General features: G+C 38.9%; 1 protein-coding gene and 1 pseudogene across 1 annotated transcript in view; one reads left to right on the plus strand and one right to left on the minus strand.

Moving 5' to 3' along the window:
• The window catches only part of CTNNA3 (catenin alpha 3), a 1821585-nt gene that overhangs the window by 7491 nt on the left and 1786189 nt on the right, over positions 1–27905 (plus strand). The window lies entirely within an intron of this gene.
• Positions 8161–9133, minus strand: LOC100446122 (aldo-keto reductase family 1 member B10-like; annotated as a pseudogene).

The raw sequence follows: 27905 nt of genomic DNA on the forward strand, positions 1-27905 counted from the left end.
CTTCACCCAAAAGGAATAGGTTTGACAACAACTGCAGAGTTTTAGAGGCTTTGCCACTATTTAGGATTTCTTTTCTGTAATTTTATATGAATTGGAGAATAACTCTAGGTATGTGTTTTGGATACCATATGTGAGAGGACTTAGTACAAATTGGACAAAGAAAATTATGAAGTTATTGGCAATAAAACCTTCATTAAGATTTAGTCAGTAAATTAAAGGTATCGTGAAAAGTGATGGAAAAATTATCAAGGAATTGCTGCATTGCAAATGACCGTACTTTTAAAGCTTCAGCAATTAATTGTGGGTTGGATTTTAGTCACTGTGGTACTTATACATAAATGTTTGAAGAAGATTGAAGATATATCCTAGTTAGCACTAGGGCAGCTTACTTACAGGATTTTCCTACCTAAGCAGTCTCTTAATGCCATGGCCAATTAAGAAGTAAGAAGAAGAATCAAGAAGGATGGGGTCTTCTTTTCTTAAATGTTTGATGCCAATGTAATATTCAACCTCAAATTCTCAAAAAAGTAGTTTTCTTTGACTTTGTAATAGCAGAGATCTGGACTTACCAAAGACATCTTAATCTATTTTTTTTAAACCAAATCAGATGTCAAAGGGCAGAATAAGCTTATTAAGAATGAAATCTTATACCCAGTTATTTATAGAATTGAATTGATTCCCTATAAAACTCTATAGACAAGCTCTATATATGAGGTTGATGTAGTGGGGTTTTTATAAAGGCAACTGAAATGGACAATTTTAAGGATTACATTAAAATACAGCTATGATCAAGGTATTGGGATTATAATTGGGGCACAACTAGATCCGCAGACCACCCATCTTATAACTTTAAGGAATTATAATTATGGCACCATTTTATTTCTTTACAAGATACTGTCATCCCTTTTACTAATTCTTATTTTTTGGGGGGGCTATTAAATTATATAGGAAAACCAAGTCTTTTTCCTTGACTGTATTAGTCAGGGTTCTCTAGAGAAATAGAGTCGCTAAGATATATGTGTGTGTATATATGTGTGTGTGTGTGTGTGTGTGTGTGTGTGTGTATACATATACACGAGGAGATTTACTATAGGAATTGCTTTATGTGGTTAAGGAGGCTGAGAAGTCTCAAGATCTGCCATCCGCAAGCTGGAGAACCAGAAAAACTGGTGGTATAGTTCAGTTCGGGTCTGAAAGCTCAAAAACCAAGAATGCTGATGTCTAGGGGCAGGAAAAGATGGATGTCTCAGCTCAGTAAGAGAGAGAAAAAATTTTCCCTTCCTCTGCCTTTTTGTTCTGTTTAGGCCCTCAGTGGATTGGATGCTGCCTGCCTGCATTGGTGAGGGTGGTCTTCTTTACTCAGTCTACTGATGCGGATGTTTATCTCTTCTGGAGATACCCTCACAAACACACCCATAGATAACATTTTACCAGATATCTGGACATCTGTATTAAGCAGGGTTCTCTAGAGGGACAGAACTAATAGGATAGATGTATATATTAAAGGGAGTTTATTAAGGAGAATTGACTCACATGATCAGAAGGTAAAGTCCCACGATAGGCTGTTTGCAGGTTGAGGAGCAAGGAAGCCAGTGGTGGATCACTCTGAGTCCCAAAACCTCAAAAGTAGGGAAGCTGACAGTGTAACAGCCTTCAGTCTGTGGCCAAAGGCCCGAGAGCCCCTGGCAAACCACTGGTGTAAGTCTAAGAGTCCAAAAGCTGAAGAACTTTGAGTCTGATGTTCGAGGGCAGGAAGCATCCAACACTGGAGAAAGATGAAGGTCGGAACACTCAGCAAGTCTGCTCTTTCCAACTTCTGCCTGCTTTATTCTAGCCACATTGGCAGCTGATTAGATGGTGCCCACCCAGAGTGAGGGTGGGTCTGCCTCCCCCAGTCCACTGACTCAAATGTTTGCCTCCTTTGACATCACCCTCACAGACACACCCAGGAACAATACTTTGCATCCTTCAATCCAATCAAGTTGACACTCAGTATTAACCATCACAGCATCTGTTAGCCCAGTCAAGTTGATAAGTAAAATTAACCACCACATTGAACTTAGAGAGCTCATCTATGCCCATGCCTTTAAATACACAGAGATATTTGCTAAATATTTATTGTTTAAAGCTGCTATGTTTAGGGATAGTTTGTCATACAGCAATAGATAACTAAGGCATTCAGTTTTTCCCCCTAGAACTAGATACCTTTGCTCTCTTCCATGTTTCTGTCAGATGTTTTCTGTTTACCCAGCAGGCTGGAAAACACTCTTGATTCAAAATGCCTAGCACAGTGCTTAATATGTAGTAGGTACTTAATATATGATAATTATCTTTTTTTGTTGTGAAAACAATATGATGTTAATAAAAAGTTTGATGTTAATAAAAATAGAAAAAACCTCACCCCACCTAAGTCTTTTAAAAACTGTGCTTTTAGTCCTTTCCCCTACACTTATATATATATTTTTACATAGCTGTAACTGTGTACATGGTAATTTTTCTACTTTTGTTATATTGAGGTAAAATTCACCATTTTAACCATTCAAGTGTATGATTTCAGTGGTTTCCATTACATCCATAATATTGTGTTACTGTCACTACTGTATATTCCAGAGCATTTTCATCAGCCGAAGAGGAAAACCTGAACTCATTAAGTAACCACTCTTCACTCCCCACTTTCCTCAGCCCCTGCAATCACTAATCTGCTTTCTGTCTCTATATTCTGTTTGCCTATTACATTTTATGTAAATAGAATTATACAATATGTGGCTTTTTGTGTCCATTTTTTTCTCTTAGCACGTTTGCAAGGTTTATCCATGTTACAGCATGTATTGCTACTTCGTTTATTTTTTAGTGTTTTGAAAATATTGTTACTTGCCTTTTAAAAAATTATTTATTTTTATTGATGCATAATAGATGTACATTGTTTTGAGGTACATATGATCATTTAATACATGATTTGTAAATATTAAATTGGTGTAGTTAGGATATCCATCACCTTAAATATTTGTCTTTTTTATACTAGAAACATTTGAATTATTCTCTTCTAGCTTTTTTGAAATGTACAATAGACTACTGTAGACTATAGACACCCTACTGATCTATCTAAAAACTAGGTCTTATTTCTTCTATTAAACTATTGAATAGGTGTAAATATGTACCCGTTAATCAACTTCTTTTCATCTTCCTGTTTCCCCCACCCTACCCGGCCTCTGGTAACCACCAGTCTACTCTCTATCTTCATAAGATCCACTGTTTTACCTCCCGCATATGAGTGAGAACATGCAATATCTGTCTTTCTGTGCTTGGCTTATTTCACCTAAGATAATGAACTTCAGTTCCATACATGTTGCTGCAAATGACAGGATTTCATTCTTTTTTATGGCTGGATAATATTTATACCACTTTTTCTTTATCCATTCTTCCATTGATGAGCATTTAGATCAATTCCATATTTTGGCTGTCGTGAATAGTGCTTTGATAAACATGGGAGTGCATATATCTTTTTGGGATATTGATTTTCTTTCTTTTCTTTCTTTCTTTTCTTTTCTTTTTGAGACAGAGACTCACTTTTGTCACCCAGGCTGGAGTGCAATGGTGCGATCTCGGCTCATTGCAACCTCGCTTCCCTGGTTCAAGTGATTCTCCTGACTCAGCCTCATGAGTAACTGCGGTCACACCGTATGCCACCACACCTGGCTAATTTTTGTATTTTTAGTAGAGATGGGGTTTTACCATGTTGGCCAGGCTGGTCTCAAACTCCTGACCTCAAATGATCCATCTGCCTCAGCCTCCCAAAGTGCTGGGATTACAGGCATGAGCCACCATGCCCTGCGGATTTTCTTTCTTTCGGATATATACCCAGTAGTGGAATTGCTGGATCATATGGTAGTTCTATTTTTAGTCTTTTGAGGAACCTCCATACCGTTTTCCATGGTGGCTGTACTAATTTACATTCTTGCCGATCGCGTATAATGGTTTCCCTTTCTTTACATCCTTGCCAGCATCAGTTGTTGCTTGTCTTTTTTATAAGAACCATTTAAACTGGGGTGAGATGATATCTCGTTGTAGTTTTGATGTGCATTTCTTTGACGGTTAGTGATATTGAGCATTTTTTCATATACCCATTGCTATTTGTATATCATCATCTTTTTTTTTTTTTTTTTTTTTAAAGATAAGGTCTCACCCTGTCACCCAGGCTGGAGTGCAGTGGAGTGATCATAGGTCACTGCAGCCTTGAACTCTTGGGCTCAAGTGATCCTCTCACCTCAGCTTCCTAAGTAGCTAGGACTATTACAGGCATGGGTAATTTTTTAATTTTTTTGTTTTGTAGAGATAGGGTCTCACTATATTTTCCAGGCTGGTCTCAAACTTCTGTCCTCAGTTGATCCTCCCACGTCAGCCTCCCTAAGTGCTGAGATTACAGGCTTGTGACACCATGTCCAGCCATGTATGTATTCTTTTGAGAAATGTCTGTTCAGCTCTTTTGCCCATTTTCTGATCAGATTATTGTCATTTTTTTCTCCATTGAGTTGTTTGAGCTCCTTATATACTCTGGTTATTAATCCTTTGTCAGATGGGTAGTTTGCAGATCTTTTCCCCCGTTCTGTGGGTTGTTTTGCACTTTGTTGATTGTTTCCTCTGCTGTACAGAAGACTTTTATCCTGATAAAATCCCAGTTGTCTATTTTTGCTTTGGCTGCCTGTGCTTTTGAGGTCTTACACAGAAAATCTTGCCCAGACCAATGTCCTGGAGCATTTCCCCAATGTTTTCTTCTGTTAATACTAGTTTCGTAGTTTCAGGTCTTAGTCTTAAGTCTTTTGTCCATTTTGATTTGATTTTTGTGTATGGTGAGAGATGGGGTCTAGTTTTGTTCCTTCTTTTTTTAAATTTTATTTTATTTTAAGTTCTGAGATACATTTGCATGATGTGCAGGTTTGTTACATAGGTAAACGTGTGCCATGGTGGTTTGCTGTACCTATCAACCCATCACCTAGGTATTAAGCCCCACATGCATTAGCTGTTTATCCTGATGCTCTCCCTCCCAACGCCCCCCCAATAGGCTCCAGTGTGTGTTGTTTCCCTCCCTGTGTCCATGTGTTCTCATTATTCAGCTCCCACTTGTACATGCGGTGTTTGGTTTTCTGTTCCTGTGTTAGTTTGCTGAAAATAATGGCTTCTAGCTCCATCCATGTCCCTGCAAAGGTCACGATCTTGTTCCATTTTATGGCTGCAGAGCATTCCATGGTGTATATGTACCACATTTTCTTTATCCAGTCCATCAGTGATGGACAGTTGGGTTGATTCCATGTCTTTGCTATTGTGAATAGTGCTGCAATAAACATATGTGTGCATGTATCTTTATAACAGAATGATTTAAGTTCCTTTGGGTATATACCCAGTAATGGGATTGCTGAGTTAAATGGTATTTCTGGTTCTAGATCCCTGAGGAATCACCACACTGTCTTCCACAATTGTTGAACTAATTTACATTCTCACCAACAGTGTAAAAGCATTCCTTTTTCTCCACAACCTTGCCAGCATCTGTTGTTTCTTGACTTTATAATAATTGCCATTCTAACTTATCAGATGGTGTCTCATTGTGGTTTTGATTTGCATTTCTCTAATGATCAGTAATGTTGAGCTTTTTTTCATAAGTTTCTTGGCCACGTAAATGTCTTCTTTTGAGAAGTGTCTGTTCATGTCCTTTGCCCACTTTTTTGATGGGGTTTTTCATTGTTTTCTTGTAAATTTGTTTAAGTTTCTTGTAGATTCTGGATATTAGACCTTTGTCAGAGGGATAGATTGCAAACATTTTGTCCGATTCCATAGGTTGTCTGTTCACTGTGATGATAGTTTCTTTTGCTGTGCAGAAGCTCTTTCATTTAATTAGGTCCTATTTGTCAATTTTTGCTTTTGTTGCAATTGCTTTTGATGTTTTGTCATGAAATCTTTGTTTATGTCCTGAATGGTATTGCCTAGATTTTTTTCTAGGGTTTTTATAGTTTTTGGTTTTACATTTAAGTCTTTAATCCATCTTTAGTTAATTTTTGTATGAATTATAAAGAAAGGGTCCAGTTTCAATTTTCTGCGTGTGGCTAGCCAGTTTTCCCAGCACCATTTATTAAATAGGGAATCCTTTCCCCATTGCTTGTTTTTATCAGGTTTGTTAAATGTCAGATGATTGTAGATGTGTGGCCTTATTTCTGAGATCTCTATTCTGTTCCATTGGTCTATGTGTCTGTTTTGGTACCAGTTCCATGCTGTTTTGGTTACTATTGCCTTGCAGTATAGTTTGAAGTTGGGTAACATGATGCCTCCAGCTTTGTTCTTTTTGCTTAGGATTGTCTTGGCTATATGGGGTCTTTTTTGGTTCCGTAAGAATTTTAAAGGAGTTTTTTCTAATTTTGTGAAAAACGGCAATGGTAGTTTAATGGGAATAGCATTGAATCTATAAATTACTTTGGGTAGTATGGCCATTTTCACGATATTGATTCTCTCTATCCATGACCATGGAATGTTTTTCCATTTGTTTGTGTCCTCTCTTATTTCGTTGAGCACTGGTTTGTAGTTCTCCTTGAAGAGGTCCTTCACATCCCTTTTAAGCTGTATTCCTAAGTATTTTATTTGTAGCAGTTGTGAGTGGGAGTTCATTCATGATTTGGCTGTCTGTTTGTCTATTGTTGGTGTATAGGAATGCTTGTGATTTTTGCACATTGATTTTGTATCCTGAGACTTTGCTGAAGCTGCTTATCAGCTTAAGGAGCTTTTGGGCTGAGACAATGGGATTTTCTAAATATAGGATTATGTTGTCTGCAGAGACAGTTTAACTTCCTCTCTTCCTATTTGAATACCTTTTATTTCCTTCTCTTGCCTATTTGAATACCTTTTATTTCCTTCTCTTGCCTGATTGCCCTGGCCAGAACTTACACACTATGTTGAATAGGAGTGGTGAGAAAGAGAGAGGGCATCCTTGTTTTGTGCCAGGTTTCAAGGGGAATGCTTCCAGCTTTTGCCCGTTTAGTATGATATTGACTGTGGGTTTGTCAGAAATGGCTCTTAATATTTTGAGGTGTGTTCCATCAATTCCTAGTTTATTGAGAGTTGTTAACATGAAGGATGTTAAATTTTATCAATGGCCTTTTCTGCATCTGTTGAGATAATTGCGTGGCTTTTGTCTTTAGTTCTGTTTATGTGATGAATTACATTTATTGATTTGTGTATGTTGAACCAGCCTTGAATCCCAGGGATAAAGCTGACTTGATCATGGTGGATAACCTCTTTGATGTGCTGCTGGATTTGGTTTGCCAGTATTTTATTGAGGACTTTTGCATCAGTGTTCATCAGGGATATTGGCCTGAGGTTTTCTTTTTTTGTTGTATCTGTGCCAGGTTTTGGTATCAGGATGATGCTGGCCTCATAAAATGAGTTAGAGAAAAGTCCCTTCTTTTCAGTTGTTTGGAATAATTTCAGAAGGAATAGTACCCGCTCCTCTTTGAACCTCTTGTCGAATTTGGCTGTAAATCTATCTGGTCCTGAGCTTTTTTTTTTTTTTTGGTTGGTAGCTATTTATTACTGCCTCAATTTCAGAACTTGTTATTGGTCTATTCAGGGATTCGAATTCTTCTTGGTTTAGTCTTGAGATGGTGTATGTGTCCAGGAATTTATCAATTTCTTCTAGATTTTCTAGTTTATTTGCATAGAGGTGTTTATAGTATTCTCTGATGGTTGGTTGTATTTCTGTGGGGTCATTGGTGATATCTCCTTCATCATTTTTTATTGTGTCTATTTGATTCTTCTCCTTTTTCTTCATTAGTCTAGCTAGCGGTCTATCTATTTTTTTTTTATGATCATTATTTTTTATTATTTATCTTTACATTCTCAGTGTTGGCAGAGTTTCTTGTGCTTGACAAACATTTGTTCAGATCAGATAAGTGGAAAAAACTGTCATTTGCTTATTCAAGCCATGCTTTTCTGTGATATTCTGATCCTAGTTGAACATACAGAAATAAATGTCTAAAACAGCACCTTGATTCTGGCCTACAACAGGATGAAGTTCACTGTGATCTCAGATAAGCTTGGCTAAAATAGGACTTGAGTGGAGATGTCACACTTCAGCGAAGAAAGAGAATCCCCTGTGTAATCTCACCAGGAGATTCAACTTCAATATTCTGCACTGAAGGGATAGTCCTCTGAATGAGAGGATTGCAACATGTTGCAGGCCCTCCAGTTTCTGTTGAAGCTGAGTATGGTTGCCATCTCCTCATCATTCAATTTAAAGTCAAAGACCTGAATGTTCTCAACAATGCATGCTGGTGTCACAGACTTGGGGATCACAATCACATTCCTCTGGATATGGAAACAGATCAGAACGTGGGCTGTGGTTTTTTGTGATTTGCAGCAATCTCCTTAATCTTGGGATCCTCCAGCAGGGAAGGGTCCTCTGGCTTGGCCCAAGGTCTATCCGGAGAGCCTAGGGGGCTGTAGGCCATAATGGTGATGCCTTTGGGGTGGCAGTACTGGATCAGTTTCTCCTGCATGAGGTATGGGTGACACTCAACCTGGTTAGTCACTGGTTTATATTTCAGTCCAGGTTTGTTCAAGAGCCTCTCTATCTGGAAGTGGTTGAAAGTGGAGACCCCAAGGGCTTTCACCAGCCCCTCGTCCACCAGCTCCTCCATGGCCTCCCGGGCATCCAAGAACATTGCTTTTCCACCGATCATGTTACCTTTATCATCTTTGGGGAAAAAGTCATCCCCAGACTTGTATCCCTGTGCCAGTGAATAAGATAGATGTCCAGATAACTCAGCTTCAGATCCTTGAGGGTCTTCTCAAAGGCTTTCCTCACAAGGGGTCTCTCAAAGAAAGTGGGCCACAACTTGTTGATGATGAAGAGGTCCTCCCGCTTTACAGCCTTCTCTTGGATCTTCTCTTGGATGGCTTCCCCCACCTCATGTTCATTCTGATAGACATAGGCACAGTCAATGTGGCGATATCTTGCATCAATGGCCACCTTCACCACTTCTTTCACTTTGCTGAGAGGAGACTTCCAAGTGCCCAGGCCCACAATGGGCATCTTGGCTTTGGTACTGAGCTCCACAAAGATGGCCATGGTTGGTGCAGAAATGATTCTGAGTGAGCACTAGAAGTCTCATGTCCTGCTGTGTCCAGAGTTGGTTCCTTCCTGTGGGTTCTTGGTCTCACTGACTTCAAGAATGAAGCCACGGACCTTCGTGGTGAGTGTTACAGCTCTTAAAGATGGTGTGTCTGGAGTTTATTCCTTCAGATATGTCCAGAGTTTCTTCCTGCTGGTGGGTTCATAGTCTCGCTGACTTCAAGATGAGGCTGCGGACCTTCACGGCGAGTGTTACAGCTCTTAAAAGGTGGTGCAGACTGAAAGAGTGAGCAGCAGCAAGATTTATTGTGAAGAGTGAAAGAACAAAGCTTCCACAGCGTGGAAGGGGACCCGAGTGGGTTGCCTGCGGTCTATCTATTATATTAATTTTTTTCAAAAAACCAGCTCCTGGATTCATTGGTTTTTTTGAAGGGTTTTTTATGTCTCTGTCTCCTTCAGTTCCACTCTGATCTTAGTTATTTCTTGTCTTTTGCTAGCTTTTGGATTTGTTTGCTCCTGCCTCTCTTTATCTTTTAGTTGTGATGTTAGGGTGTCAATTCAAGATCTTTCTTGCTTTCTGATGTGGGCATTTAGTGCTATAAATTTCCCTTTTAACACTGCTTTAGCTGCATCCCAGAAATTCTGGTACATTGTCTCTTTTTTTCTCATTGGTTTCAAAGAACTTCTTGATTTCTCAATTTCATTATTTACCTAGGAGTCACTCAGGAGCAGGTTGTTCAATTTCCATGTAGTTGTGTGGTTTTGAGTCACTTTCTTAATCTTGAGTTCTAATTTAATTGCACTATGGTCTGAGAGACTGTTTGTTATGATTTCAGTTCTTTTGCATTTGCTGAGGAGTGTTTTACTTCCAATTATGTGATCAATTTTAGAGTATGTGCCATGTGGCACTGAGAAGAATGTATATTCTGTTTTCTTTGGATGGAGAATTCTGTAGATATCCATCAGGTCCACTTGATCCAGAGCTGAGTTCAAGTTTTGAATATCCTTGTTAATATTCTGTCTCGATGATCTGTGTAATATTGATGGTGGGGTGTTAAAGTCTCCCACTATTATTGTGTGGTAGTCTTAGTCTCCTTGTAAGTCTCCAGGAACTTGTTTTATGAATCTGGGTGTTTCTGTATAGGGTGCATATATATTTAGATTGTTAGTTCTTCTCGTTGAATTAATCCCTTTACCATTATGTACTGCCCTTGTCTTTTTTGATCTTTGTTGGTTTAAAGTCTGTTTTGTCAGAAAGTAGGATTGCAACCCCTGCTTTTGTTTCTTTTTCCATTTGCTTGTTAAATATTCCTCCATCCCTTCATTTTGAGCCTATGTGTGTCTTTGCACATGAGATGGGTCTCTTGAAGACAGCACACCAATTCATCTTGACTCTATTCAATTTGCCAGTCTGTGTGTTTTAACTGGGGCATTTAGCCTATTTACATTTAAGGTTAAATTGTTATGTGTGAATTTGATCATGTAATAATGATGCTAGCTGCTTATTTTGCAGACTACTTGATAGCAGTTTCTTCAAAGTGTCATTGGTTTTTGCACTTCAGTGTGTTTTTGCAGTGGCTGGTACTGGTTTTTCCTTTCCATATTTAGCACTTTTTTCAGGAGCTCTTGTAAGGTAGGCCTGGCAGTGACAAATCCCCTCAACATTTGCTTGTTTGAAAAATATTTTATTTCTCCTTTGCTTAGAAACTTAGCTTGGCTGGATATGAAATTCTGGGTTGGAAATTCTTTTCTTTAAGAATGTTGAATATTGGCCTACATTCTCTACTGGCTTGTAGGGTTTCTGCTGAGAGGTCTGCTGTTAGTCTGATGGGATTCCTTTTGTAGGTGACCTGGCCTTTTTCTCTGGCTGCCCTTAACATTTTTTCCTTCATTTTGACCTTGGAGAATCTGATGGTTATGTTTCTTGGGGTGATCTTCTCATGGAGTATCTTGCTGGGGTTCTCTGTATTTCCTAAATTTGAATGTTGGCCTGTTTTGCTAGGTTGGAGAAGTTCTCCTGGATGATATCCTGAAGTGTGTTTTCCAACTTGGTTCCATTCTTTCTGTCTCTTTCAGGTACTCCAATAAATCATAGGTTCGATCTTTTTATGTAGTCCCATAGTTCTCAGAGGTTTTATTTGTTCCTTTTCATTCTTTTTTCCATAATCTTGTCTTCCTGCTCTGTTTCAGCAAGATAGTCTTCAAGCTCTGATATTCTTTCTTCTGCTTCATTGATTCAGCTATCGATACTTGTATCACAAAGTTCTCGTGCTATGTTTTTCAGCTCCGTCAGGTCATATTGTTCCTCTCTAAACTGGTTATTCTAGTTAACAGCTCCTGTAACCATTTATCATGGTTCTTAGCTTCTTTGCATTAGGTTAGAACATGCTCCTTTGGTTCAGTGAAGTTTGTTATTACCCACCTTCTGAAGCCTACTTCTGTCAATTCATCTATCTCAGCCTCTGCCCAGTTCTGTGCCCTTTCTGGAGAGGTGTTGTGATCATTTGGAGGAGAAGAGGCACTCTGGCTTTTAAGTTTTCAGCGTTTTTTCGTTGATTCTTTCTCATCTTCATGAGTTGTCTAGTTTCCATCTTTGAGGCTGCTGACCTTTGGATGGGTTTTTGTGAAGACCTTTTTGTTGATGCTGTTGTTGCTTTTTGTTTGTTTGTTTTTCTTTTAACAGGCCCCTCTTCTGTAGGGCTTCTGTGGTTTGCTGGGGTTTCACTTCAGGCGCTATTCACCTGGGTCCCTCTCGCACCTGGAGATGTTACCTAAGGAGGCTGGAGAACAGCAAAGATGGGAGCCTGCTCCTTTCTCTGGGATCCGTGTCCTAAAGGGGCACTGACCTGATGCCAAGAGGAATGCTCCTGTATAAGGTGTCTGGCGACCCCTCTTGGGGGGCATGGGATCCAGGACCCAGTTAATAAAGCACGCTGGGTGCCCCTTGGTGGAGGGGGTGTGCTGCACTGGGGGGAAACCCACTCGTCTGGTCTGCTCAGATTCCTCAGAGCTAGCAGAAAGAAAGATGAAGTCTGCTGGTCCGTGGAGACCATGGCCACCCCACCCGCTAGGGGCTCAGGCCCAGGGAGATCACAGTTCTGTCCCTAAGCCCCTGGCTAGAGTTGCTGAAGTTCCTGCAGGGAGGTCCTGCCCAGTGAGGAGGGATGTGTCAGAGTCTGGCCTAAAGAGGCAATCTGGCTGTGGTCTGCCACAGGCGGTGTGCTGCGCTGTGGGGAATACCTCTTGGGTCCAAGCCATCCAGTTTCCCCAGCACCAGCAGGGGAAAAATGGCGGTCTGCAGCTGCAGTGATAGCTGCTGCCCTTCTCCCACCGCCCCCCGCCCCTGCCGCTTCCCCGGGGTTTAGTCATTTTAGGTAGCTGCATAATGGCTGCTGTCTCTTCCCCGTGGAGCTCAGTTGTCTTAGGCAGACTCCAGCTGATTGGCTATTGAGAATCTGCACAGCTCTGTGGTTGGGACCCAAGGCCCTGGTGGTGGCCTAGGCTTATGCGTGGGATCTCCTGATCTGCAGGTTGGACAGTTCCATGGAAAAAGCGTGGTTTCCCAGGCTGGGTAGAATGACTGCTCACCGCCTCCCTTGGCTGCAGGTGGGGGCTCCCTTTGTCCCATGTGGCTCTCAGGTGGGCTGAGGCACCACTCTGCTTTTCTTTGCTCTCCATGGGTCACACCAAACACCTAGTCAGTCCTGATGATAGAACATGGATACCTTGGTTAATGATGCAGGATTCGCATGCTGTTTTGGTTCTTCTTGGTGGGAGCCTCCCATTGTAGCTGTTTCTAGTTAGCCATCTCAGCTCCGCCCCACTCCCTCAGTTTCATTCTTGTGCATATAGTTATCCCTTTGTCCCAACATCATTTATTGAAGAGACTGTCCTTTCCCCACTGTATGTTCTTAGTACCTTTGTTGAAGATGAGCTGGCTGTAAATGCATAAACTTATATGTGGGTTCTATATTCTGTTCCATTGGTCTGTGTCCCTGTTTATGCTAGGACCATGCTGATTTTGTTACTATAGCTTTGTAGTAAATTTTGAAGTCAGGAAGTGGGATGCTTCCAGCTTTGTTGTTTTTCCTCAGGACGTCTTTGGCTATTTGGGGGCTTTTGTGTTTCCACGTAAATTTTTGAATTGTTTTTTCTATTTCTGTGAAGAATGTCATTGGTATTTTGATAGGGGTTGTATTGAATCTGTAAATTGCTTGGTGCAGTATTGTCATTTTAATGATATTATTTCTTCCAATCCATGAACATGGAATATCTTTCTATTTTTTTGTGTCCTCTTCAATTTCCTTCATCACTGTCTTATGGTTTTCTTTGTATGACTCTTTCACTTCCTTGGTTCAATTGATTTCTAGGTATTTTATATTCTTTGTAGATATTATAAATGGGGTTGGTTTCTTAATTTCTTTTTCAGATTTTTTGCTTTTGATATATATAAAGTTACTGATTTTTGTATGTTGATTCAGTACTCTGAAGCTTTACTGAATTTATTTATCAGTTCTAACAGTTTTTTTCATGGAGTCTTTAGGTTTTTTTAAAGTATAAAATTATGTCATCTGTGATTAAGGATAATTGGCTTCTTCCTTCCTGGTTTGGATGCCCTTTATTTCTTTGTTTTGCCTAATTGCTCTAGCCAGGACTTCCGGGACTATGTTGAATAAAAGTGGTGAAAGTGGGCATCCTTGTCTTGTTCCACATCTTAGAGGATTGAGACTTTTTTCCTGTTCAGTAGAGTATTAGCTGTGGGTTTGTCAAGCATGGCCTTCATTATTTTGAGATATGCTCCTTCTAGATCCAGTTGCATGAGGGGTTTTTTTTTTTTATCATAAAGGGATGTTCAGTTTTATTGAATGCTTTTTTCTATGTCTTGAGATTATCATGTTTTTTTAAAATTATTATTATTATACTTTAAGTTTTAGGGTACATGTGCACAATGTGCAGGTTAGTTACATATGTATACATGTGCCATGCTGGTGTGCTGCACCCATTAACTCGCCATTTAGCATTAGGTATATCTCCAAATTCTATCCTCCCCCCTCCCCCCACCCCACAACAGTCCCCAGAGTGTGATCTTCCCCTTCCTGTGTCCATGTGTTCTCATTGTTCAATTCCCATCTATGAGTGAGAACATGCAGTGTTTGGTTTTTTGTCCTTGTGATAGTTTACTGAGAATGATGATTTCCAATTTCATCCATGTCCCTACAAAGGACATGAACTCATCATTTTTTATGGCTGCATAGTATTCCATGGTGTATATGTGCCACATTTTCTTAATTTTTGCTCTTCATTCTGTTAATGTGGTATATCATGTTGATTGCATTTGTTGAACCATCCTTGCGTCCCTGGGATAAATCCCACTTGATCATGGTGAATTATCTTTTTAATGTGTTGTTAAATTTGTTAATATTTTGTTGAGGATTTTTACATCTAGGTTTGTCAGTGATATTGATCTATAGTTTTCTTTTCTGTATGTGCCCTTGTTTGGTTTTGGTATCAGGGTAATGCTAGCCTCATAGAATGAGTTTGGAAGTATGCCCTCCTTTCCAGTTTTTTTTTTTTTTTTTTTTTTTAAAGAGTTTGAGTATAATTGGTAATTGTTCTTTAAATGGTTGGTAGAATACAGCAGTGAAGCTATTGGGTCCTGGGCTTTTCTTTGATGGGAAGCTTCTTACTACAGCTTTGATATCATTACTCATTATTGCTTTACTGAAGTTTTTCTATTTCTTCATGGTTCAATCTTTGTAGGTTGTATCTGTCCAGGAATTTATTCATTTCTTGTAGGGTTTCCAATTTGTTGGCATATAGTTGTTCATAATTGTCTTTAATTATTCTTTGTATTTCTGTAGTCTCAGGTGTTATGTCTCTTTTTTTCATTTCTGATTTTATTTGGATCTCCTCACTTTTAAAAAAAAAATTTAGCTTTTATTTTAAGTTCAGAGGTACATGTGCACATTTGTTACATAGGTAAACTTGTATCATGGTAGTTTGTTGTACAGATTATTTCATCACCCAGGTATTAAGCCTAATACCCATTATTTTTCCTGATCGTCTCCCTCCCAAACTCCACCTCTCGGTAGACCCTAGTGTATATTGTTTTCCTCTGTGTGTCCATGTGTTCTCATTGTTTAACTCACACTTATAAGTGAAAACATGCAGTATTTGGTTTTCTGTTCCTGTCTTAGTTTGCTAAGGATTATGGCCTCCAGCTCCATCCATGTTCCTGCAAAGGACATATTTCATTTCTTTTTTCTGGTGGCATAGTATTCCATAGTGTGTATATATCACATTTTCTTTTTTTCTTTTCTTTTCTTTCTTTCTTTCTTTTTCTTTTTTTTTTTTTTTTTGAGATGGAGTCCCACTCTGTCACCCAGACTGGAGTGCAGTGGCATGATCTTGGCTTACTGCAACTTCCAGCTCCCGGGTTAGAGGGATTCTCTTGCCTCAGCCTCACGAGTAGCTGGGATTACAGGTGCCCACCACCACGCCTGGCTAATTTTTTTTGTATTTTCAGTAGAGACGGGATTTTTGACATGTTCGCTAGGCTGGTCTCGAACTCCTGACCTCGTGATCTGCCCACCTCAGCCTCCCAAAGTGCTGGGATTACAGGTGTGAGCCACTGCACCTGGCCTTCACATTTTCTTTATCTGTTCTACCACTGTTGGGCATTTAGGTGGATTCCATGTCTTTGCTGTTGTGAATAGTGCTGCGATGAACATATGCGTGCATGTGTCTTTATAATAGAATGATTTATATTCCTTTGGGTATATATCCAGTAATGGGATTGCTGGGTCAAATGGTATTTCTGTTTTTCAGTCTTTGAGGAATTGCCACACTGTCTTCCACAATGGTTGAAGTGATTTACACTCCCAGCAAGAGTGTATAAGTGCTCCTTTTTCTCTGCAACCTTGCCAGCACCCATTATTTTTTGACTTTTTAATAATAGCCATTCTGACTGGTATCTGGATGGTATTCTGGATAATATCTCATTGTGGTTTTGATTTGAATTTCTCTAATGATCAGTGATGCCGAGCCTTTTTCATATGATTGTGGGCCACAAGTATGTCTTCTTTTGAAGTGTTCATGTCCTTTGCCCAAATTTTAGTGGGGTTGTTTTTTTCTTGTAAATTTAAGTTCCTTATAGATGCTATCTATTAGACCTTTCTCAGTTGCATAGTTTGGAAAAAAATTCTCCCATTCTGTAGGTTGTCTATTCACTCTGTTGGTAGTTTTATTTGCTGTGCAGAAGCTCTTAGTTTAATTAGATCCCATTTTTCAAGTCTTGCTTTTGTTGCAATTGCTTTTGGTGTCTTCATCACGAAATCTTTGCCCATTCCTATGTCCAGAGTGGTATTGCCTAGGTTGTCTTCCAGGGTTTTTATAGTTTTTGGTTTTACATTTAAGTCTTTAATTCTTCTTGGGTTAATCTTTGTAAATGGTCTAAGGAAGGGGTCCAGTTTCAATCTTCTGCATATGGCTAGTGAGTTACCCCAGCACCATTTATTGAATAGGAATCCTTTCCCCATTGCTTGCTTTTGTCAGGTTTATTGAAAATCAGGTGGTTGTAGGTGTGCAGCTTTATTTCTGTGTTCTCTATTCTGTTCCATTGGTCTGTGTATCTGTTTTTGTTCCAGTACCATGCTGTTTTGGTTACTGTAGCCCTGTAGTATAGTTTGAAGTCAGGTAGTGTGATGCCTCCAGCTTTGTTGTTTTTGCTCAGGATTGTCTCGGCTATTCAGGCTCTTTTGGGGCTCCATGAGTTTTAAAACAGTTTTTTTCTAGTTGTGTGAAGAACTAGAAAAATGGTCATTTAATAGGAATAGCATTGAATTTATGAATTGCTTTGGGCAGTATAGTTATTTGAACAATATTGTTTCTTCCTATCCATGAGCATGAAATATTTTTTCATTTGTTTGTGTCATCTCCGATTTCTCTGAGCAGTGTTTTCTAGTTCTCCTTGTAGAGATCTTTCACTTTCCTGTTTAGTTGTATTCCTATGTATTTTATTTTTTGTGTGGCAATTGTGAATGGAATTGCATTCCTGATTTGGCTCTCAGCTTGACTGTTATTGGTGTATAGGAATGTTAGTCATTTTGCACATTGATTTTGTGTCCTGAGACTTTGCTGAAGTTACTTATCAGCTTAAAAAGCTTTTGGGCTGAGACTATGGGGTTTCTTAGATATAAGATCATGTCATCTGCAGACAGATAGTTTGACTTCCTCTCTTCTTATTAGGATGCTTCTTTCTCTTGCCTGATTGTCCTGTCCAGGACTTGCCATACTATGTTGAATAGGAGTGGTGAGAGAGGGCTTCCTTGTCTTTTGCTGGTTTTCAAGGGGAATGCTTTCAGCTTTTGCCCATTGAGTTTGATATTGGCTGTGGGTTTGTCATAGATGGCTCTTATTATTTTGAGGTATGTTCCTTCAATACATAGTTTATTGAGTTTTTAACATGAAGAAGTGTTGAATTTTGTCAAAAGCCTTTTCTGCATCTAGTGAGATAATTGTGTGGTTTTTGTCTTTAGTTCTATTTATGTGATGAATCACATTTATTGATTGGTGTATGTTGAACCAAACTTGCATCCCGGGGATAAAGCCTACTTGTTCATGGTGGATAAGTTTTTTGATGTGCTGCTGGATTCAGTTTGCTAGTATTTTGTTGAGTATTTTTGCATCAATGTTCATCAAGGATATCGGCCTGAAGTTTCCTTTTTTTTTTGTTGTGTCTCTGCCGGGTTTTGGTGTCAGGATGATGCTGGCCTCATAAAATGAGTTAGGGAGGAGTCCCTCTTCCTCAGTTTTTTGGAATAGTTTTAGCAGGAATGGTACCAGCTCTTCTATGTACATCTGGTAGAATTCAGCTGAGAATCTGTCTGGTCCTGAGTATTTTTTTTTTTTGGTTGGTAGGCTGTTTATTACTGATTCAATTTCAGAACTTGTTATTGGTCTGTTTAGGGATTCAATTTTTTTTCTGGTTCAGTCTTGGGAGGGTGTATGTGTCCAGGGATTTATCCATTTCTTCTAGATCTTCTAGTTTATGTGCATAGAGGTGTTCATAATATTCTCTGAGGATTGTTTGTGTTTCTGTGGGGTCATTGGTAAGATCCTCCTTGTTGTTTCTGATTGTGTTTTTTTTGAATCTTCTCTCTTTTCTTCATTACTCTAGCTAGCAGTCTATTTTATTTTTTTTTGAAAACCACCTCCTGGATTCATTGATCTTTTGAATGATTTTTCCTTTCTTAGTCTCCTTCAGTTCAGCTCCGATTTTGGTTATTTCTTGTCTTCTAGTAGCTTTGGGATTTGTTTGCTCTTAGTTCTCTAGTTCTCTCAGTTGTGACGTTAGGTTGTTAACTTGAGATCTTTCTAACTTTTTGATGTGGGCATTTAGTGCTATAAATTTCACCTTTAACAATGCCTTAGCTGTGTCCCAGAGATTCTGGTATGTTGTATCTTTGTTCTCATTAATTTCAAGGAACTTCTTGATTTCTGCCTTATTTTCATTATTTACCCGAAAGTCATTCAGGAGCAGGTTATTCAATTTACATGTAACTGTGTGGGTTTGAATGAATTTCTTAGTCTTGATTTCTAACTTGATTGCACCGTGGTCCAAGAGATTGGTATGATTTTAGTGCTTTTGCATTTGCTGAGGAGCATTTTACATCTGATTATGTGATTGATTTTAGAGTATGTTCCATGTGGCAATGAGAAGAATGTATATTCTGTTGCTTTTGGATGGAGACTTCTGTAGATATCTATCAGGTCTATTTGATCCAGTGCAGAGTTCAGGTCCTGAATATCATTGTTAATTTTCTGTCCCAATGATCTGTCTAATATTGTCAGTGGAATACTAAAGTCTCCCACTATCATTGTGTGGAAGTATGTTTCTTTGATGGTCTCTAGGAACCTGCTTTATTAATCTGAGCCCTCCTGTGTTGGGTGCATATAATTCAGGATGGTTATGTCTTGTTGAATTGAACCCTTTACCATTTTGTAATGCCCTTCTTTGTCTTTTTTGATGTTTGTTGGCTTACAGTCTGTTTTGTCAGAAATTAGGATTGCAACCCCTACTTTTTTCTGTTTTCCATTTGTTTGGTAGATTTTTCTCCCTCTCTTTATTTATTTATTTTATTATATTTTATTTTTATTTTATTTTATTATACTTTAGTTCTAGGGTACATGTGTACCATGTGCAGGTTTGTTACATAGGTATACATGTGCCATGTTGGGCTGCACCCATTAACTCATCATTTACATTAGGTATTTCTCCTGTTACTAACCCTCCCCCCACCCCCCACCCCATGACAGGCCCTGGGGTATGATGTTCCCCGCCCTGTGTCCAAGTGTTCTCATTGTTCAATTCCCACCTATGAGTGAGAACATGCAGTGTTTGGTTTTCTGTCCTTGTGATAGTTTGCTCAGAATGATGGTTTCCAGCTGCATCCATGTCCCTGCAAAGGACATGAACTCATCCTTTTTTATGGCGGCATAGTATTCCATGGTGTATATATGCCACATTTTCTTAATCCAGTCTATCACTGATAGACATTTGGGTTGGTTCCAAGTCTTTGCTATTGTGAATAGTGCCACAATAAACATACGTGTGCATGTATCTTTATAGTAGCATGATTTATAATCCTTTGGGTATATGCCCAGTAATGGGATCACTGGATCAAATGGTATTTCTACTTCTAGATCCCTGAGGAATTGCCACACTGTCTTCCACAATGGTTGAACTAGTTTACACTCCTACCAACAGTGTAAAAGTGTTCCTATTTCTCCACATCCTCCCCAGTATCTGTTGTTTCCTGACTTTTTAATGATTGCCATTCTAACTGGTGTGAGATGGTATCTCATTGTGGTTTTGATTTGCATTTTTCTAATGACCAGTGATGATGAGTATTTTTTCATGTGTCTGTTGGCTGCATAAATGTCTTCTTTAGAGAAGTGTCTGTTCATATCCTTTGCCCACTTTTTGATGGGGTTGTTTGTTTTTTTCTTGTAAATTTGTATAAGTTTATTGTAGATTCTGGATATTAGCTCTTTGTCAGATGAGTAGATTGCAAAAATTTTCTCCCATTCTTTAGGTTGCCTTTTCACTCTGATGGTAGTTTCTTTTGCTGTGCAGAAGCTCTTTAGTTTAATTAGATCCCATTTGTCAATTTTGGCTTTTGTTGCAATTGCTTTTGGTGTTTTAGACATGAAATCCTTGCCCATGCCTATGTCCTGAATGGTATTGCCTAGGTTTTCTTCTAGGGTTTTTATGGTTTTAGGTCTAATGTTTAAGTCTTTAATCCATCTTGAGTTAATTTTTGTATAAGGTGTAAGGGAGGGATCCAGTTGCAGCTTTCTACATATGGCTAGCCAGTTTTCCCAGCACCATTTATTAAATAGGGAATCATTTCCCCATTTCTTGTTTTTGTCAAGTTTGTCAAAGATCAGATGGTTGTAGATATGTGGCATTATTTCTGAGGGCTCTGTTCTGTTACATTGGTCTATGTCTCTGTTTTGTTATGAGTACCATGCTGTTTTGGTTAATGTAGTCTTGTAGTATGGTTCGAAGTCAGGTAGCATGATGCCTCCAGCTTTGTTCTTTTGGCTTAGGATTGACTTGGCAATGCGGGCTCTTTTTTGCTTCCATATGAACTTTAAAGTAGTTTTTCCCAATTCTGTGAAGAAAGTCATTGGTAACTTGATGGGGATGGCATTGAATCTATAAATTACCTTAAGCAGTATGGCCATTTTCACAATATTGATTCTTCCTACCCATGAGCATGGAATGTTCTTCCATTTGTTTGTATCCTCTTTTATTTCATTGAGCGGTGGTTTGTAGTTCTCCTTGAAGAGGTATTTCACGTCCATTGTAAGTTGGATTCCTAGGTATTTTATTCTCTTTGAAGCAATTGTGAATGGGAGTTCACTCATGATTTGGCTCTCTGTTTGTCTGTTATTGGTGTATAAGAATGCTTGTGATTTTTGTACATTGATTATGTATCCTGAGACTTTGCTGAAGTTGCCTATCAGCTTAAGGAGGTTTTGGGCTGAGACGATGAGGTTTTCTAGATATACAATCATGTCATCTGCAAACAGGGACAATTTGACTTTCTCTTTTCCTAATTGAATACCCTTTATTTCCTTCTCCTGCCTGATTGCCCTGGCCAGAACTTCCAACACTATGTTGAATAGGAGTGGTGAGAGAGGGCATCCCTGTCTTGTGCCAGTTTTCAAAGGGAATGCTTCCAGTTTTTGCCCATTCAGTATGATATTGGCTGTGGGTTTGTCATAAATAGCTCTTGTTATTTTGAGATATGTCCCATGAATACCTAATTTATTGAGAGTTTTTAGCATGGAGGTTGTTGAATTTTGTCAAAGGCCTTTTCTGCATTTATTGAGATAATCATATGGTTTTTGTCGTTGGTTCTGTTTATATGCTGGATTATGTTTATTGATTTGCATATGTTGAACCAGCCTTGCATCCCAGGGATGAAGCCCACTTGATGATGGTGGATAAGCTTTTTGATGTGCTGCTGGATTCAGTTTGCCAGTATTTTATTGAGGATTTTTGTATTGATGTTCATCAGGGATATTTGTCTAAAATTCTCTTTTTTTGTTGTGTCCCTGCCAGGCTTTGGTATCAGGATGATGCTGGCCTCATAAAATAAGTTAGGGAGGATTCCCTCTTTTTCTGTTGATTGGAATAGTTTCAGAAGGAATGGTACCAGCTTCTCCTTGTACCTCTGGTAGAATTTGGCTGTGTTTGGTTGGTAAGCTAATAATTATTGCCTCAATTTCAGAGCCTGTTATTGGTCTATTCAGAGATTCAACTTCTTCCTGGTTTAGTCTTGGGTGGGTGTATATGTCGAGGAATTTATTCATTCTAGATTTTCTAGTTTATTTGCATAGAGGTGTTTATAGTATTCTCTGATGGTAGTTTGTATTTCTGTGGGATCGATGGTGATATCCCCTTTATCATTTTTTATTCGTCTATTTGATTCTTCTCTCTTTTCTTCTTTATTAGTCTTGCTAGTGGTCTATCAATTTTGTTGATCTTTTCAAAAAACCAGCTCCTGGATTCATTGATTCTTTGAAGGGTTTTTTGTGTCTCTATTTCCTTCAGTTCTGCTCTGATCTTAGTTATTTCTTGCCTTCTGCTGGCTTTTGAATGTGTTTGCTTTTGCTTCTCTAGTTCTTTTAATTCTGATGCTAAGGTGTCAATTTTAGATATTTCCTCCTTTCTCTTGTGGGCATTTAGTGCTATAAATTTCCCTCTACACACTGCTTTGAATGTGTCCCAGAGATTCTGGTATGTTGTGTCTTTGTTCTCGTTGGTTTCAAAGAACACCTTTATTTCTGCCTTCATTTCATTATGTACCCAGTAGTCGTTCAGGAGCAGGTTGTTCAGTTTCCATGTAGTTGAGCGGTTTTGAGTGAGTTTCTTAATCCTGAGTTCTAGTTTGATTGCACTGTGGTCTGAGAGACAGTTTGTTATAATTTCTGTTCTTTTACATTTGCTGAGGAGTGCTTTACTTCCAACTATGTGGTCAATTTTGGAATAAGTGTGGTGTGGTGCTGAGAAGAATGTATATTCTGTTGATTTGGGGTGGAGAGTTCTGTAGATGTCTATTAGGTCTGCTTGGTGCAGAGCTGAGTTCAATTCCTGCATATCCTTGTTAACTTTCTGTCTCATTGATCTGTCTAATGTTGACAGTGGGGTGTTAAAGTCTCCCATTATTATTGTGTGGAAATCTAAGTCTCTTTCTAGGTCTCTAAGGACTTGCTTTATGATTCTGGGTGCTCCTGTATTGGGTGCATATATATTTAGGATAGTTAGTTCTTCTTGTTGAATTGATCCCTTTACCGTAATGTAATGGCCTTCTTTGTCTCTTTTGACCTTTGTTGGTTTAAAGTCTGTTTTATCAGAGACTAGGATTGCAACACCTGCCTTTTTTGTTTTCCATTTGCTTGGTAGATCTTCCTCCATCCCTTTATTTTGAGCCTATGTGTCTCTGCACGTGAAATGGGTTTCCTGAATACAGCACACTGATGGGTCTTGACTCTTTATCCAGTTTGCCAGTCTGTGTCTTTTAATTGGAGCATTTAGCCCATTTACATTTAAAGTTAATATTGTTATGTGTGAATTTGATCCTGTCATTATGATGTTAGATGGTTATTTTGCTCATTAGTTGATGCAATTTCTTCCTAGCCTCGATGGTCTTTACAATTTGGCATGTTTTTGCAGTGGCTGGTACCGGTTGTTCCTTTGCATGTGTAGTGGTTTCTTCAGGAGCTCTTTTAGGGCAGGCCTGTTGGTGACAAAATCTTTCAGCATTTGCTTGTCTGTAAAGTATTTTATTTCTCCTTCACTTATGAAGCTTAGTTTGGCTAGATATGAAATTCTGGGTTGAAAATTCTTTTGTTTAAGAATGTTGAATATTGGCCCCCACTCTCTTCTGGCTTGTAGAGTTTCTGCCAAGAGATGAGCTGTTAGTCTGATGGGCTTCCCTTTGTGGGTAATCCAACCTTTCTCTCTGGCAGCCTTTAACATTTTTTCCTTCATTTCAACTTTGGTGAATCTGACAGCTATGTGTCTTGGAGTTGTTCTTCTTGATGAGTATCTTTGTGGCGTTCTCTGTATTTCCTGAATTTGAATGTTGGCCTGCCTTGCTAGATTGGGGAAGTTCTCCTGTATAATATCCTGCAGAGTGTTTTCTAACTTGATTCCATTCTGCCCGTCACTTTCAGGTACACCAATCAGATGTAGATTTGGTCTTTTCACATAGTCCCATATTTCTTGGAGGCTTTGTTCATTTCTTTTTCTTCTTTTTTCTCTAAACTTCTCTTCTCGCTTCATTTCATTCATTTGATCTTCCATCACTGATACCCTTTCTTCCAGTTGATCGAATTGGCTACTGAGGCTTGTGCATTCGTCACGTAGTTCTTGTGCCTTGGTTTTCAGCTCCATCGGGTCCTTTAAGGACTTCTCTGCATTGGTCATTCTAGTTAGCCATTCGTCTAATTTTTTTTTCAAGGTTTTTAACTTCTTTGTCATGGGTTCCAACTTCCTCCTTTAGCTTGGAGTAGTTTGATCATCTGAAGCCTTCTCCTCTCAACTCATCAAAGTCATTCTCCACCCAGCTTTGTTCCATTGCTGGTGAGGAGCTATGTTTGTTTGGAGGAGGAGAGGCACTCTGATTCTTAGAGTTTCCAGTTTTTCTGCTCTCTTTTTTCCCCATCTTTGTGGTTTTATCTACCTTTCGTCTTTGATGATGGTGACGTATAGATGGGGTTTTGGTGTGGATGTCCTTTTTGTTGATGTTGCTATTCTTTTCTGTTTGTTAGTTTTCCTTCTAACAGTCAGGTCCCTCAGCTGCAGGTCTGTTGGAGTTTGCTGGAGGTCCACTCCAGTCCCTGTTTGCCTGGGTATCACCAGCAGAGGCTGCAGAACAGCAAATATTGCAGAACAGTAAATATTGCTGCCTGATCCTTCCTCTGGAAACTTTGTCCCAGAGGGACACCCGCCTGTATGAGGTGTCTGTCGGCCCCTCCTGGTGTTGTGTTGTTTTCTGTTTGCTTTCTTTTAACAGTCAGGTCACTCTTCTGTTGGGCTGCTGTGGTTTGCTGGGGGTCCACTCCAGACCCTAGTTGCCTCGGTTTTCTTCATACCTGGAAGTATCACCAGTGAAGGCTGTGAAACAACAAAGATAGCAGCGTGCTCCTTCTTCTGGAAGCTCTGTCCCAGTGGGGGTACTGACATGTTGCTGTTCCTAATGTGCCTGTAGGAGGTGTCTTTGTAGCAGCATGATTTATACTCCTTTCGGTATATACCCAGTAATGGGATGGCTGGGTAAATGGTATTTCTAGTTCTAGATCCTTGAGTAATCACCACACTGTCTTCCACAATGGTTGAACTAGTTTACAGTTACACCAACAGTGTAAAAGTGTTCCTATTTCTCCACATCCTCTCCAGCACCTGTTGTTTCCTGCCTTATTAATGATCGCCATTCTAACTGGTGTGAGATGGTATCTCATTGTGGTTTTGATTTGCATTTCTCTGATGGCCAGTGATGATGAGCATTTTTTGATGTGCCTGTTAGCTGCATAAATGTCTTCTTTAGAGAAGTGTCTGTTCATATCCTTTGCCCACTTTTTGATGGGGTTGCCAAAAAACTAATTTTTAATTTGGTTGATCCTTTGCATTTTTTTGTCTCAGTTTCTTTTATTTCTGGTCTGATCTTTATTGTTTCTTTCCTTCTAGTAATTTTGGGTTTGGTTTTTTCCTGCTTTTCTAGTTCCTTGGGGTGCATTGTTATGTTGTTTATTTGAAGTCCTTCTATTTTTTTGATATAGGTGTTTATGGCTATAAACTTCTCCCTTAGTACTGCTTTTCCTCTATTGTGTAGATTTTGGTATGTTGTATTTTCATTTTCATTTATTTCAAGACATTTTAAAATTTCTTTCTTAATTTATTCATTGATCCGTTGGTCATTCAGGAGCATGTAATTTAATTTCCATGTGCTTGTGAAGTTTCCAATGTTTCTTTTGTTATTGTGGTTTTATTTCTAGTTTTATTCCATTGTGCTTTAAAAAGGTACTTGAAATTATCCGGGTGTGGTGGTGTGTGCCTGTAATCCCAGCTACTCAGGAGGCTGAGGCAGCAGAATCACGTGAACCCTGGAGGTGGAGGTTGCAGTGAACTGAGATCACGCCATTGCACTCCAGGCTGGGTGATAGTGTGAGACTCTGTCCCCCCTCCAAAAAAAATTAAAATTAAAAGGTACTTGATATGATTTCTTCTTTTTTGGATTTGTTCAGACTTGTTTTGTGGCCTGATATATGGTCTTTTCTGTAGGATGTCCTGTGTGCTGGTGAAAAGAATGTGTATTCTGTAGCAGTTGGTGAAATATTCTGTAAATGTCAGGCCTCTTAAATCTAGTGTGTAGTTTAAATCTAATGATTCTTTGTTCTTTTAAAAAATGTGGGCCGGATGTGGTGGCTCACGCCTGTAATCCTGGCACTTTGGGAGGCCGAGGTGGGCGGATCACGAGGTCAGGAGATCGAGACCATCCTGGCTAACACGGTGAAACCCCATCTCTACTAAAAAGTACAAAAATTAGCCAGGTGTGATGGTGAGCAGCTGTAGTCCCAGCTACTTGGGAGGCTGAGGCAGGAGAATGGCATGAAACTGGGAGGCGGAGATTTCAGTGAGCCGAGATCGTGCCACTGCACTCCAGCTTGGGTGACAGAGAGAGACTCCGTCTCAAAAAAAAAAAAAAAAAAAAATTGTGGTAAAATATGCATAACATAAAATTTACCATTTAACTACTTGTTACTGAACTATTCAGGAACATTAAATACATTTACAATGTTTTGTAACCATCACCACTACCCATTTCCAGAACTTTTTAATCATCCCAAACAGAAACTCTGTAGCAAGTAAATGGTAACCCCACTTTCCTTCCTGCCCCTAGTTTCTGGTAACTTCTACTTTCTGTCTCTGTAGGTCTCTCATATAAGTGGAATTATACAATACTTATCCTTTTGTGTCAGGCTTATTTCACTTAGCATAATGTTCTCAAGGTTTGTCCATGTATCAGAATTTAATTCTTTTTTTGGCTGAATAATATTTCATTGTATGTATATACCACATTTTGTTTATCCATTCATTTGATAATGGACACTTGGGTTGCTTCTAGCTTTTGGCTGTTGTAAATAATGCTACTATGAACATTGGTGTGCAAGTATCACCTAACTTTTTTATGGCTGAATAATAATTCAATGCATGAGTATACACATTTTGTTTATCCATTAATCATTGGATTATTTCTACCTTTTGTCTATTATGACTACTGTTGCTGTGAACATTTATGTATAAATCTTTGAACATCTGTTTTCAGGTATTCTCTTGGGTGTATACCTAGAAGTAGAATTGCTGGGTTGTATGATAATTCTATGTTTAACTTTTTGAAGAACTACCAAACTGTTTTCCATAGCAATGGCACTGCACTATTTTACAATTCCTCAAGCAATATATGAGGGTTTCGATTTCTACGTATCCTAGTCAACACTTTCTTTCTTTTTTTAAAAACATAACCATCTTAGTAGATGTGGTGTGGTATCTCATTGTGGTTTTGATTTGCATTTGCCTAATGACTAATGATGTTGAACTCTTTTTATGTGCTTATTGGCCATTAGTATATTTCCTTGGCACAAATGATCATTCAAGTCCTTTACCCATTTTTGATCTGAGTTTTTTGTTTTTTGTTGTTGATTAATATAACTTATATCCGTTCTGTCATCATGGTTATTATTTTAATGACTGCATAATTGTCCATTGAGTTGATCTATTATATTTTATTTCCTGATTGTTTTATCTCTTATTCTTTCTACTTCAACACCCACTCCAAGCTCCAGATTCTTATTTCATCATCTTCCTATTTTGCACATGTACTCCTTCCCAGACTTGAGATATGTTAATGTGCCATTTCTCAAAGGATGCTCTATAGAACACTTACATTAAGATCACCTAAGAGAGCCTGTGTGTGTGTGTGTGTGTGTGTGTGTGTGTGTGTGTTTACTTGCTGGAAGGGTGGACATGTTAAAAGTTTACATTTCCAACCTTGCTCTAGACCTATTGTGTCACAGTGTCGAGGACATTGTGTACCTTTAGAAACAGTGATACATGTTACTTGAAGAAACACTACATACCTTTAAAAAACTGTTTTGTAAAATTTACTTTATCTTAAAGACATTTCCATATTGATATATGTATGTATAATTAGCTATA

This window comes from Pongo abelii, chromosome 8, assembly GCF_028885655.2.
Source record: "Pongo abelii isolate AG06213 chromosome 8, NHGRI_mPonAbe1-v2.0_pri, whole genome shotgun sequence".
Lineage (NCBI taxonomy): Eukaryota > Metazoa > Chordata > Mammalia > Primates > Hominidae > Pongo > Pongo abelii.